The sequence below is a fragment of the Rhinoderma darwinii genome, chromosome 2, assembly GCF_050947455.1.
Source record: "Rhinoderma darwinii isolate aRhiDar2 chromosome 2, aRhiDar2.hap1, whole genome shotgun sequence".
Lineage (NCBI taxonomy): Eukaryota > Metazoa > Chordata > Amphibia > Anura > Rhinodermatidae > Rhinoderma > Rhinoderma darwinii.
The window spans coordinates 436173150-436188415 of record NC_134688.1 but is presented as its reverse complement, the minus strand read 5'-3'; the positions used below and the strand labels follow the sequence as shown (position 1 = coordinate 436188415).

Sequence of the window (15266 nt, the reverse complement as noted above, 5' to 3'; positions counted from 1 at the left end):
ACACGTAAAGTTAGGCATTACACAGTGCTCATTCAAATCAATGGGTTGTCTGTGTATCGCAGAACAGGACAGGTCCTCCACAGTGCGAATTGCTCTTTCTAACTGCTCTCCACTTTGACCAAGAGATAAGGATCCTAAATAGAGGATCCCCCTCTATTAATGCCCTAATTTGTTAATAGGTGATATGAAAATGGGTTTTCTAACCTAGATAACCACTTTAAGTGTTTTCGATTCAGGTTCTGTTCCGCTATAATACATTGTGTCGAATAGAGGCGTTATTACAATTTTTTTTTAACAAACTCAGCATTCTCTGCAGTGAGTATGTCTGTCTGCTAGCCTTTTAATGCTGCATTAGTTATACAATATGCATAACGTGAGGCTCCGTGAAAGACGCCTGTGCACCCCATGTGTATACATAACAAAATGGATTGTTTTCACAAAAATGCTTGTGGTTTTCCATTATTGCTGTTCTCCTCAGGACTTAAAATGTGCTGTCATGGTAAACTTAGCTGAATTGTGACTCATAAGTTGTTCTTTCTTTCTAAGCTGTCATGCGGATGGTAATTAAGGGGAAAGATTTACATTCATAAACTGGTGCTGGAGATGACATAGGTATGTGAAGTCCTCATTAGCATTCTTTACACTTTTTTTATAGCAGAGAGGGTTCGTTTTTTTTGGCAGCTCAAATTGATTAGCGCTAATTGAAAAACTTATTGCAAATTGCTATGCTAATCATGGTAAATCTAGTCCGAGCAGGTAGAGCATGATAAGAAACTGAAATTATTTCTGGGTCTGTGCATCTGTTATTTTGGCTGGTATCTGCAGTAGACAATGATAAATAAAATGCACAAAGGCACCTTATTTAATCTGTGAATTTGTTTCTAATATTTGACATCAAGTTTTACTTGTTTAGTTGGTAAGAGCCAAACAGAGAATAAGAGTGCCATTGGCCCACTGACCTACGGTGTGAAAGTTTACAAGGATTAGAAAGATGTTGACTGAAGTAGTCCCTAAAATATCCAGGACTAAAGCCTCAGGTATTATGATTCAGCACAGTGTCTGAGTAGTATGGAAGCGTAATATAAGTGTATGTGCCTTACTGTATCACCGCATGCCTCCCGTGAATTCAATGGAATATAAGTTGTGACATTCTCTACCGGATGCTACGTTAGGAATGTGAAGACGAGATAGTGGTCTTGTAGGATAAAATAAAGATAAAGGAAAGAGAGGAAAGTAGAGAAGTTGTCTATGTAAGAGAGCGCATGCCGTCATTTAGTTCAGAAGGATAGTTCAACACTGTCACTTTAATTGACGTAATATGGTATTTGAGGAAGGTCAGTATGACGGAAAAAGGGGCCCATTACAGGTAGGGGAGTCGCTTATTAATTAACTACTAGTGGAAGATGTTGTTAGTGATGTCCCTATTGGGCTAATGTTTCAGCGGGGCAATAATTATTGGGCAATATCAGCTGGAGGATACCCATGAGTTGGCGTAGTATAGCTGAGGGGTGGGGGAAGAGAAATTGCTAATGTTGTAGGGAAAATCTGTGAACCATAAGACTACATGCACACATTGCGTAATTTGGTGCAGAAAATCTGCATTAAAACCGCAGGTAAACGCAGGTAATTTCGCACCAAATAGTGCGTTTTTGATGCAGTTTTTACATTTTGATGCAGAAATAGGTGCAGATTTTATGCTGCAGATTTTGGTGTGTTTTTTTAAAAATAAACTTGTCAGATACAATTTGCAGGTGGAAATGCAAGATAAATTGACAAGCTGCAGATTTAAAAATGCGCAAAATATAGATGAGATTACTTGATATCTAATTTACCTTGCTGGGACTGTATCATGCTGTGGATTTGCCGCAGGAAAATACATGCAGCAAATCCGCACGTAATACGCATCGTGTGCATTTGGCCTTAAAGATCCTTTCAAGTAGATTATGTTTAGGATGTTATTACACGGTCAACATTAAGTCATTTAGGTTCAAATATTTTATATAATTTTAAAATCATTATCTTGTTTTTTTGCTGTAGCCGTTTAGATCCAAGTCACGCAGCATATGTGTCTTTTCTTGCCAAATTCTGCGTCGGGGGGGGGGGGGGGGGGGTTGAGGATAATTAGATGTTTTAAACATGCACTGTGGTTTTATTATTCTTTTAAATAGATATATCTAGTCTACAACTTTGTGTTTGTCCAACTAAATCCATTTGAAGTATAAAAGCTGATGGCTGGTAACACAAAGAAGTTTGAAGCGGCATTGCTTCATTGCATTGTTTTGCTTTAGTAAAAAAAAACTGTCATTGTATTTGGTGAGTAGTACGAAGCTCTCACAATAACCCATCATATGTATGGACATCTTGTAAAAGAGATTTTCTCTGCCTCTAAGGGCATGTTCACACGGGCTATTTTCAGCCATTTTTCGGGCCGTAAACGTCTCGAAAAATGGCTGAAAAATCGGAAGCAGAACGCCTACAAACATCTTCCCCTTGATTTCAACCGGAAGTACGGCATTCTGTTTCGACAGGGCGTTTTTTTACACCTCATTTTCAAATAACGGCGTGTAAAAAGACGCCCCGTAAAAAGAAGTGCATCTCACTTCTTGAGCCGTTTTTGGAGCCGTTTTTCATTGACTCAATAGAAAAACAGCTCCAAAAATGGCCGTAAAAAACACAAGGAAAAACGCTAGTTTGATAAAAAAAAAAATTATGAAAATCAGGAGTTGTTTTCCCTTGAAAACAGCTCCGTATGTTCAGCCATATTTTGTTAACCGTGCGAACATACCCTTATAATGGCATTCGTTGCATATAAAAACTGCAATACTCTATTAACTACGGTACGTTCACTTATTGGTGAGAAATGTTCTATTTCTGGCTTCCACTTGGAAATATGATCCGCATTTCCTGTTCTCATTCTGATTGCAATAAGACATTTTCATGCACTTGATTTTTAATGTAAACATAATTTTAGAGATCATTGTGTGATTAAATTTGCAAGGCCTCCAGCTGCTGTCTCTTTCCTTCGGAATTGTCGGGAGGCAGCGGGAGTGTCTGACATTAATATTATACCTAAATCCCCCAATATATGTCACTTTTCTACCAGTGTTTGCGAGAGGTTTATTGGGAGCAGCTCACATATGTAAGTCAGACGGTGCTTGTCCTGTGTTGCTGCTTGGTTTTCGAATGCAAAATACACTGGCAGAGTTCTACTTAGCCTAAAGCTTATTAAATACACCATTATTATATCCATGACTACACAAGAATAGTTCTGTTGAGATAATTCCATTATGTGACTGAAATATTATAGTTTATGTATCCGACGGGGATAAACAAAATGATTTATGTTATATTTCACCTAGGCTTATCGTATTTTTTTCATTCAAATTAGCAACGTAATAGCTTTTCTTTTCCCTGTTGTTTTCCACCACAAGTCGAGGCATTTTCCTTAAAGCTACAGACTGTGTCCTGTGAAGATAAATCACAGACACCAGTTATCAGGTCTTTCGACTTTATAAGGCTTCTATGTGTCAGGGTTCTATTTTGACACTCCATCTCAGCTTTCCGTCAGAATGGAACCCTGACTGAAACAAATGGAAACCAGAGGTTTCCGTTTCCATAACCATTGATTTCAATGGTGACGGATCCGGTGACAATGGTTTCCGTTTGTCTCAGTTGTGCAAGGGTTCTGTTGTTTTGACGGAATGAATAGTGTAGTCGACTACGATATTGATTCCGTCAAAACGACGGAACCCTTGCACAACTGAGGCAAACGGAAATTATTGGCACCGGATACGTCACCATTGAACTCAATGGTGATGTGGTGATGCAAACGGAAACCTATGGTTTCCATTTGTTTCAGTCAGGGTCCCATTCTGATGGAAAGCTCCGATGGAATGTCAGAACGGGACACTGACGCAGATGTGAACGAAGCCTTAGTACGGTTCTGACAGTACCATTTTAGATATTTTATTCAATCATTTTTTTCTAAATGAAGTTGATTGTCACCCATGAAACCACATTAAAATCAATGTCAGATTAGGGTACCCTGAGGCCATTAGAGAAAACTATTCAGATGGTCCATTGTCCATCTATACAGAACATTATAGTCTTTGCTGCTACCATTGCACATGCATGATATGTTATTGAAAAGTATTAATGGGTTAAAAAATAGATTCTAGTGGCGAGTGATTGGTTTCAAATGGGGTTTTCTTCTCTTGGGCCCATTACTGTGTCAGGGCCTGGGCCCACCAGATGGGCCAGTTTGACCTTAATAACATTAGTTTTATAAAAGACATGCCCCCCCCCCAAACTATGACATTTGAATCACAAATAGTGCGCATGACATTCTTTATAACACCCTAAAATTAATACAGACCCACGACTCTCTAAACTAAAACAGACCCCCATATCCCCAAAACAAGTAATACAGACTTCAGTGCAGACAGATGATGTGGACAGGGCAGGAACGGCAGGCAAACCTCCCGGGTGGCCCATGTTCTGACAAATACTCACCTCTCCTGGTTTCTGCAGTCCTCTTTAGTCCCAGGTGCCGTTGCAGGCAAAGTCTTCATGCCATGGCCATCATCAGGACATTGTATGGTGCACGGGAGTTAAGAGGACTGCAGCTACGAGGAGAGGTGAGTATTTTATCAGAACATCGGGCATTCAGGAGGTTTTACTGTCTTGCCTACCTGCATCTTCTTCACCAGGTGTCTCAGTCACCAATTATAACAAATGCTCTGTTCACAACATTTCCTAATGTATACACCAACATGCCCATAGACTTTCATTACCCAAGCATATGCCAAAAAAAATACGTTGGAATACGTTCGAGCAGTATACATTTGTAAAACATTTTTTTACCTGTTATTGTCTATACTTTCCAGAGAAAGGGGGTCCTGCTTAAAAAGTACATGTGTACTATATGTTTTTATTGTTATTAATTTTTTTTACAATGGGGTTCAATGGCACACGTATTCAACAAAATAGGCATACAGTTGCACACCTCTGGAAAAATACAATTGGCAGCACACTAAATTTCCACGCCCAGCCTATGTTCTAAACAGGCAAGGCAGGGGGTTGAATCCAGCGATGTAGAGGATAAAATGGAAACGTTCCAAGTTTACTAGGTATCAAAGTTAAAACAGGGTCCAGAGAGAAGGAATCCTGGTGTGCAGATAGGAGAGTGTATCAGTCCAGTCTTGGGGCGTTGTGCACGTCCTTAATCATGGCTATTTGGTGTTTGGAAACTGGGGCTCTGTTTTTATGTGTGTGAGTTCCGGTTTTGCAGCTGACATGCTTGATTGCGTTTCACGCTGGGGTGAGTCACTGGAGCGCACGCTGGTGTGTTCTGTATGTCCAGCAAGGTGTTAATACGTGATAGACTACATTCTAGGGGTATTATCAAGGGAGAGGGAAAAGAGAGCCTGAAGAACGGGAGCTTGCATGTGTTATATCTGATGACTTTAGGGTTTTGCTCTCGTCAGTATTAGAGAAGTTTCATCTGGTGTATTACGTAATGTCTGGAATTTTTGTTTGCGTTCCAGGTTTCATGTGTACTGCTGGACCGCAAGGCAGGCCAATCAGAAGCAAGGGCACCCGACAGGCCTCCAGCAGTCAGCTGGCGCTCCGGTCTGGTATAGTGCAAGGTGAGTATGTTTACCGTAATTTTTAGCAAGAAACATATGTTGATTCTTAATCGATAAAGGAAAAATACGTGTATTAGTTAGATTTGAACTGTACTACAATGCACTATATGGGTACGATAAATAAATAATAGCATGTGACCATATGGGACAGTATAGATGAAGGCTATGTTGTGGTCTATTAAGGCTATTGGCGTTGGCCTTTGTTTAATTTACAGGTTTCGATGCAAGTCTGGAAGACGAACAACTGTGTGCATGCCACCCTGACCACATTGCTGACGGCTAAAGTACTCCGATGTGCGCTATGGGTGAGTAGAATTCTTATTGCATGTCTATGGAGGGGATGATTAGGCATGATTATTCACGGCATTGGGGTTAATATTCTTGGTTGATTTGTTGTATATGATGTTGTAACCAATATGGATAGGTAATCTTGTAATCGCCTAAATATATAACCTATGACGGAAATGTACTTATGTTGGTGATTTAGCATGATCTTACAATGAAATTCATGTTGGAGGAGGAGCCCTCAGTTTCAGCGCATAGAAACTGAGGGCTCCTCCTCCAACATGAATTTCATTGTAAGATCATGCTAAATCACCAACATAAGTACATTTCCGTCATAGGTTATATATTTAGGCGATTACAAGATTACGTATCCATATTGGTTACAACATCATATACAACAAATCAACCAAGAATATTAACCCCAATGCCGTGAATAATCATGCCTAATCATCCCCTCCATAGACATGCAATAAGAATTCTGCTCACCCATAGCGCACATCGGAGTACTTTAGCCGTCAGCAATGTGGTCAGGGTGGCATGCACACAGTTGTTCGTCTTCCAGACTTGCATCGAAACCTGTAAATTAAACAAAGGCCAACGCCAATAGCCTTAATAGACCACAACATAGCCTTCATCTATACTGTCCCATATGGTCACATGCTATTATTTATTTATCGTACCCATATAGTGCATTGTAGTACAGTTCAAATCTAACTAATACACGTATTTTTCCTTTATCGATTAAGAATCAACATATGTTTCTTGCTAAAAATTACGGTAAACATACTCACCTTGCACTATACCAGACCGGAGCGCCAGCTGACTGCTGGAGGCCTGTCGGGTGCCCTTGCTTCTGATTGGCCTGCCTTGCGGTCCAGCAGTACACATGAAACCTGGAACGCAAACAAAAATTCCAGACATTACGTAATACACCAGATGAAACTTCTCTAATACTGACGAGAGCAAAACCCTAAAGTCATCAGATATAACACATGCAAGCTCCCGTTCTTCAGGCTCTCTTTTCCCTCTCCCTTGATAATACCCCTAGAATGTAGTCTATCACGTATTAACACCTTGCTGGACATACAGAACACACCAGCGTGCGCTCCAGTGACTCACCCCAGCGTGAAACGCAATCAAGCATGTCAGCTGCAAAACCGGAACTCACACACATAAAAACAGAGCCCCAGTTTCCAAACACCAAATAGCCATGATTAAGGACGTGCACAACGTCTGAAACGCGTAGGCCCCAAGACTGGACTGATACACTCTCCTATCTGCACACCAGGATTCCTTCTCTCTGGACCCTGTTTTAACTTTGATACCTAGTAAACTTGGAACGTTTCCATTTTATCCTCTACATCGCTGGATTCAACCCCCTGCCTTGCCTGTCTTCATCCATCGTGTGCCGACACGAGATTCCGTGCGATGTCCACGACACACATGCCAAGTGTCAGGTGAGCTGGAGGATCTCTCCCATATCTCCTGTATGTTCTAAACACATTGCTAATGGAGTCTTTGCAGTTTTATAAATTTGAGCCTTATTGATATCAAATCCTGATACTACTGTAAAGGATCTGCCAGGCACAGCTTCTGTGTCAATGGCCGTAGGTAATCAGTCTGCACCTGCTTCTATGTCTGTGAGACTGACTCCATCTTCCACCACTCAGGATGGCAGGCTTAGGAGTGGGAGAGCCTATCACAGCCTGGCCAGACGGAGCTAGCTCCCGCCCTCTGTCCTTTTATACCTGCTTTTCCTGTTCCTCCTTGCTTGTGATTCTTCTCGTTTTATAGGGCCGTACAAGGTCATTGAAGTCCTCAATCCTGTCTCCTTCCGACTGGAGTTGCCCCCATCTTTTCGAGTACACGACGTGTTTCATGCCTCCCTCCTTAAACGCTGCTCCCCGTCCTTGGCTCCCTCGAGGAAACCTCCTGTCCCCGTTCTCACCCCTGAGGGGGTAGAATTCGAGGTGGCCAAGATTGTGGACAGCAAGATGGTCCTAGGCTCCCTCCAGTACCTGGTCCATTGGAGAGGATACGGGCCTGAGGAGAGGACTTGGGTACCCGCCCGGGATGTTCACGCTGGGGTATTGGTCAGGAGGTTCCACCTTCGTTTCCCCAATAAACCAGGTCCACCTAGAAAGGGTCCGGTGGCCCCTCATAAAAGGGGGGTACTGTAAAGGATCTGCCAGGCACAGCTTCTGTGTCAACACCCATAGGTAATCAGTCTGCACCTGTTTCTATGTCTGTGAGACTGACTCCATCTTCCACCACTCAGGATGGCAGGCTTAGGAGTGGGAGAGCCTATCACAGCCTGGCCAGACGGAGCTAGCTCCCGCCCTCTGTCTATTTATACCTGCCTTTCCTGTTCCTCCTTGCTTGTGATTCTTCTCGTTTGGTTTCCTGGCCCTGCTGCAGCTTCTTGAACTATTTGTCCCTGCTTCATACTGACCCTGGCTTACTGACTACTCTCCTGCTCTGCGTTTGGTACCTTGTACACACCTGGTTTGACTCGGCTTGTTCACTACTCTCCTGCTCTGCATTTGGTACCTCGTACACTCCTGGTTTGACTCGGCTCGTTCACTACTCTTGTTGCTCACGGTGTTGCCGTGGGCAACTGCCCCATTTCCCTTAGCTTCTGTGTACCCTTGTCTGTTTGTCTGTCGTGCACTTGTTGAGTGTAGGGACCGTCGCCCAGTTGTACCCCGTCGCATAGGGCGGGTCGTTGCAAGTAGGCAGGGACTGAGTGGCGGGTAGATTAGGGCTCACTTGTCTGTTTCCCCACCCTCATCATTACAACTACTTATTATTAGTTTAGACCTTTATTTTTAAAACAATGGTGTTTTGAAGGACATCTGCAACTTAAAAGGGAGGTTAAATTTACAGTTTAAAAGGGTTATCCGGGTTTGTTTGTTTTTTTGTTTGTAATGGCTGCAAATGAGATGAATTAACGAAAGAAGCAGTACTTACCTATCCTTTCCTCCGGCAATCCAGCGCTGATGCTCTGACGGCCTTCCTGGTGATTGTTTACAATCACCGGCAGTGCTGCCGGTGCGTTAGTGCTGGATCACTGGGGGAAAGGATAGGTAAGTACTGCTTCATTTGTTCATTTATCTCATTTGCAGCCGATACAAATACATTTTCAGAACCTGGATAATCACTTTAATGTTTTGCATGATTTACTGTAGTTAAATAAATGGAATGAATATGTCCATGGAAAAGTGTCCATATGTGTTTTACATTTCAATAGTTTTATGACAGGCATCCAAAAAGTGAAATTTCAAGATCTTCTTACCTGGATATTTTGTTCCAAAAGTGTCCATTATGCATTAGAAATGTTCTTTCCTGTCGTCTTAAGGGTATGTCCATAAATTTCTGCGACTGTTCTATACATCTGAATAGGGTTTGTAAGAATCCATGCACATGTTGTAGAAAAAAAAACCTTCATATATATGGAACAGATTTTCAGTTGCAGGAGTGCCCAGTCCTCCATCTCATGTAAATTGTAATAGATGTACTCTGTAACTAGTGCTCAGTCACGACATTCCACATTGTGCGTCATCTGAGTCTGCAGCACCTTCATTTACGCTTTTCAATTATTATACTTATATGATCATAATAGAAAATCCTCGTATTTAACCTCCTCACTGTATAACTAGCATGAAATAAACACATGGAAATTGCTTTCAACAGAACAAATACATAATACATAAAAATCTACATTACTCTGAATACTAAGAACTATATATATATATATATATATATATATAAAAATAATAGAGCAGAGGTCGGGCCAGGCTAGAGAGTAAGGCTATGTTCACACGGGGTCTTTTGCCGAGTTTATTGACGCGGAAACCGCGTCGCAAAACTCGGCAGAAACTCCCCGAGAACGCCTCCCATTGATTTCAATGGGAGGCGTCGGCGTCTTTTTCCCGCGAGCAGTAAAACTGCCTCGCGGGAAAAAGAAGCGACATGCCCTATCTTCGGGCGCTTCCGCCTCCGACCTCCCATTGACTTCAATGGGAGGCAGGAGAAAGCGTGTTTTCTGCCCGCGGCGCTCAATGGCCGCGGGCGAAAAACGGCGCGATCATTGCTATTCACACGGAGTATTTTGGGGGAGGAATATCTGCCTCAAAATTCCGTTTGGAGCTTTGAGGCAGATATTCCTCCCCCAAAATACTCCGTGTGAACATAGCCTAAGGGTGAGCGAAATAGTCCCAGTGTTTCGATTAGGTATGTATTGATAGGCTATGTTGATATTTTTGTGTAATTTTTTCGTCACCCTTCCTTCTCCTAAGATAAGCGCGCTAGCAGAGATAGGCAGCACTAGCAGTGCGCTATTGATTCAGTCAAAATTACGGAACCCTTTCACAACAGTGACAAATGGAAACCATTAGCTTGGTTTCCGTCACCAGTTGACGGAAGATGGTTGGGGAAACGGTGAGGGAAACGGAAGCTTCAGTTGGCCTTTCCATTGAGGGGTTAACCGGACGAAAATCTCAGACGGAACCCCTTAGCGGAAAGGAACCCTGATGTGAACACAGCCTTAGAGAGCACTCTCCTCCATTCACATTCAGCCTGATCTGCACCTGTATCGCAATGGTAGATTTGGAATGATAACTTTCAGCCAACTTTGGCCTCATCTATTTGGCCGATGTACATCATATTTTGTGAGATCTGAACAATAACAGTTGAGGGTATATTTCTCAGGGTATTCAAAAAAATAGTTTATTAAAATGTAATACTTTTGTTTTTATGAAGTTATGTTCCAGGAATCCAGTAATATTGATTCCAGCTGAAACCCAAGTAGGAGGAGAAGTTACTTCCTCCGTCACTGATGTCACCATTGAACAAAGCCCTGTTCAAATGTGCCTAGAGGCTCTGGACTGTCTGACCTTATGGACTAGAAAACATTTAGTTGCTAAACACTCTACAAACATGTCTCTGCACAGAGAGATAGAGATAGGAAAAGTGTTATTGACTGTTAGTGAGAACTAAAAGAGAGATTGGGTGACCTGGTGACAGAGAAATTATCTCGGTGAAAGCTAGTATGGTAGACAATGGCAGCGTTTGGACATGTACATCCTGTCACAGAAACTTAAGAGGTCTGGAGTACAAATGGCAGTAAATTGCACAGTTGCAAACCCTAAGGATTTAGCCGCATAGCTGAATTGTGAACTTAGCTGTACTTTTGGCAGCCCAACTGGACTATCAGGGCATGGGAATATAATGTAGGTAAGGGTCTATAAGCGGAGAACCAACAGTAGTAATAACTAAGGTTAAGCTGGGACTAACAGGTAAAGACAAGGGAGTTATCAAAAGGAGAAGGGTTGAGGTGCCGCCTATAGAGCAGCCAACACCACTTTTGAAAAAGACGTTCAAGTAGTAGGCAGCATAGGCCCGTCAAGGTTCCCACATTTTCTAAAAAAAAAACGTAGGGTGCCTTGTAACAAAGCCGTTAGTTTCTTGTTGTTCACATAATAGTTTATTTGATGCTTCAGATAAGTTTAGAGTCTGCAGCACTATTTTTGACTTAGATGCCGGAACCGTGACAGACTCCATTGAAATATGTTCCGCAGGGTTTGCCGGTTTCTATTTGGATACAGATCTACCATAGCTGTCCTGACTCCGTTATAAACCGAAGCCATGACACTCGTGTGAACAGAGCCTATTACAACTTCTCATAACTTGGTTTTGATCAGTTAAAAATAAGGAAACAATCAAAATTTTGCACAGAATTTCAGATATCTCTAAATATTTATACTGTATCCCAGCACAATAAGAGAGGGCTCATTAGACAAGGTCAGGATATTACATGTATATATATTTAGTACATACATACTGTCCAGGGTCCACAGACAGAGGATTAAGAGAATCAAATTATGATGACAAATGTCTTTCTGCTGCTTCAGATCTCTCCCAGCATTCGGAGACATTAAACCATCATGTGTTTTGCTTTATGGCGTCTTTACATTTAAACAACAAGCCGTGTGGTAATCTTTCTCTCACAAACTGTCAGACAGATCCAAAGGATTTCCCACATGAATGCCGGCATAATGCTATCTCACTTTACTGAATAACCTCCAGTCGAGTGGCCTCTGATTTTGTGTTCAGCTAGAAGCGGCACTCTCCTGGCTTTTGTCTGCCCAGCAAATGCCAACAAATGCTTGCACAGCTTGAGTTCCATATAGCACATTTATCTGTTCTGTGATAAGGACAGGCTGATGTGCAGCTTGGATAAAGGAAACACTTGAATGGCGCTTTTCTGCTCAGAGATTTCTAAATGAATATAGAAATCCAAGTGGGACTGACCACATGACATTGCCGATCACTCTGCCAAACCTCAACATAGGAGCGTCCCTGTAGGTCAGGAGAATTGTGTGGCATGCTGGTTACCGTTTATTGAAAAAGGGAAAAATACAGCTCGTCAAAAAATTACTTTAATTTTCTGTTCTATCTGTAGGTCCTTTTTAATCATATGACCTTGTCGGTTCGCTGAAAGTGTCCATAGAGGTGGTCACCCAGATATTCTTAGACCTTGAGTGGTGCATATAAATTAGCGATGTTATTCAGTAACCGCCCCCCAAGATTTTCTTTCTTCGAATTCTTGGCCTGTCTTTGCAGCAGTTCCGGCATTATATTTATGAATCAAGATCTTGACTGACCCGGTGTAATATTCTGTGTATAAAGTTATCTTAAGCTTCAGTTTTATTTAATTTGCTTGAGAAATTTCTGTATATTAGCTATTAGGCCTAAGGTGTTTATTGTAACACTGCAAACGGCTCGAAGTAAGCGAATGGAATTAACTAATCAGGGCCTGAGAATATTTGAGCTGTATGTTTACTTACAAAGAACCATATGCATAATAAATATATGGAGCAACATTTGTTTCAGTATGAAACCCACACACTATACACAATTTTTTGAGGTACAGTATATCCCCTCATCTCTGGTATCCTGTTCACCCAGACATTTACTAGGTATTAAAATCAGCCACCACTTGGAGTCCAATCAATATACAGCTGTATTACGCTTCTATTCATTTTCATTTTCTCTTAACAAACCAATGCAATTTTAATATTCACATTCACTACAGGACGTTTTATAAAATATAATATATGGATGGAATAAAAAAACTTTCAAACATTTTCATTTTCAGACTAAATTTCTCTTTGACTTTGTTGAGACACATATTGCATGTCCATCTTTTTCTAAACATTGTGGGATTACTGTATCACAGGATTAACCAACATCCAGACAACCCAACATTTTTTAGGAGAACCAAAAATGCATGATAAAGATTAAGGGGGTAACTAATCAAAAGTTGCAAAAAGGCCAAAAGTCACAATTTGCATTGGAAAAAAAAGTATGGTCCCCTCCCGCTCCTCCTCTCCCCTTCGGGTTCCCTCTGGCTTCCTCAGCATGCTGTGGCTCATACAACTTACTAATGCCAGATAGCGTCAGGATGTTGTATGTGATACATCACTCAGGACGTTGACTGCTGCATTGCGTATAAGGCCCTGACGCTGCTTAAAAGGACATTCCCAACTTAGATATTTATGGCATATCCACAGATTTGCCATAAATGTCTGATAGATGCGAGTCCCAGCTCTGGCACTTGTACCTATCACTCAACCTCAGTTTTACCTGGTGAGGCAGCCCCCGACTGCAGATTACAGGTGGGGACTAGTGGATAGGGGGCTGTACACGCATGGGCTCTCTCCATTCTATTCTATAGAAGTTACGGAAACAGCTATGCAGAGCTTGCTTGGCTGTTTCCATAACTACCATAGAATAGAACGAAGAGAGTCGCGCGCATGCGAAGCCCCTTTCCACTAGTCCCTGCCTGAAATCTGCTTCCGGCGGCCACCTCAACAAGCGAGGCGGCGGTCAGGTTATCTGCATTAATTAGACATTTATCACATATCATGTGGATCTGACATAAATGTATAAGTTGAGAATACTCCTTTAATAAATTTCCCCCTACAAGTAATGTGTCTATAGAGCAGAATAGTGAAATGAACACATAAGTGATAAATTGAATTCATGAAATTTACAATAATCTCATACTGCACAAACTCCTCCAGCATAAAAAAAAAAAAACACAGATGCATCTATCTGAATAGGAGCCATATATAGCTGTTTCCAGTTCACAGCCCTTCATGTTAGATGTGGGAGGCCTAGATTTTATTAACAAGTTACTGGAGAAACACGCAGAATGTATCTGTCAGAGTCAACAAGATTTCAGACCATTGTGCTGGTGGAAAATAAGGTCTATGACAGGTGAAGTATAGTGGCCATGAAAATCCTCCAGCCTTTTTTGGACTGGTACAATCTAGATGTGGAAAGAATGTAAATGAAACTCTGGTATTCTTCTTTGATCCACCTAAAGAAATATGGACTTTGCTACATGTGATTTTCACGTTGCGGCAACTCAAATACAAACGTTCCTATGAGCTACAGATGTCTCCTTCTTTACCCTTCCTCTTATCTCAACATATTCTATGCTATATGTCTCTGTGTGGGGCCACCCAGTGGTTGTGGTGTCATATGCATCCTGTGATGGTTTTTGCTCGCATGTCGCGATATTGTATTGAATTGGTTTCATGAGAAATTGGAGTCCTTAACCACATTCAAGCAAAGGCAATGGTAGGCACATCTCTACATGAGGTTTTGCAGGAACTGTACAAATGAGTCGGTGGTGAAGATAAAGATAGGTTAATAATAATATCCCTGGTAATCAAGGGTGGTGTAGGAATTAATATGTATTATACATCATGGCATAAGTTGATCAAGGTTGTCAGGGGTTACATTTAATATTTATAAAGGTCTAGGGTGGTTTAAGGGTGTTCATGATTATAACTTTGGTGTTTTGAAGATCATGCATTTTATCCCTGGTGTTCAATGGAAGTAAAGGATTAATAGTAATATCCATCATGGTCTTGCTAAATTAAGGTATTAATGGAAACATAGCTAGTAGTTTAGGGTAGTTGGGTTTTTAATGGTAACATGCCTGGGGTCTAGGGTAATGAAGGGGTTAATGGTTTTAATGGTGTCCAGAGGTTTAAAAGGCTCTTATGGCAAATCTGGCAGGTCTCCAATGTAAGGGTATCATAAGATGCTGAGATCAAAGATATACAGTTTTCTTTGATTTGATTCAGTATTTCATGTAAAAAGCTGTTTAAATACTGCCAGGACACATAGAGAAAGCCTGTGAGTCCTGCTTCACCCGCCCACACACAGTGATTGACAACTCTTCATGTATACAAACTTCTAAGGGAAAAGCTGTCAATCATTCTGTGTGGGCGGGGGAAGCAGGACTCACAGGCTTGC

The 15266-nt window shown here is 41.5% G+C and overlaps 1 protein-coding gene across 3 annotated transcripts in view; it reads left to right on the top strand.

Moving 5' to 3' along the window:
• The window catches only part of EPHA6 (EPH receptor A6), an 886412-nt gene that overhangs the window by 101827 nt on the left and 769319 nt on the right, over positions 1–15266 (top strand). Inside the window, exon 1 of one of the 3 annotated variants that reach the window (XM_075854450.1) lies at positions 563–612. The exons of the other annotated variants lie outside the window; for them this stretch is intronic. The gene's annotated coding sequence lies outside the window, so the exon portion shown is untranslated. Of the gene's footprint in view, positions 1–562; positions 613–15266 lie in introns of those variants that run through there. 3 annotated transcript variants of the gene reach the window in all.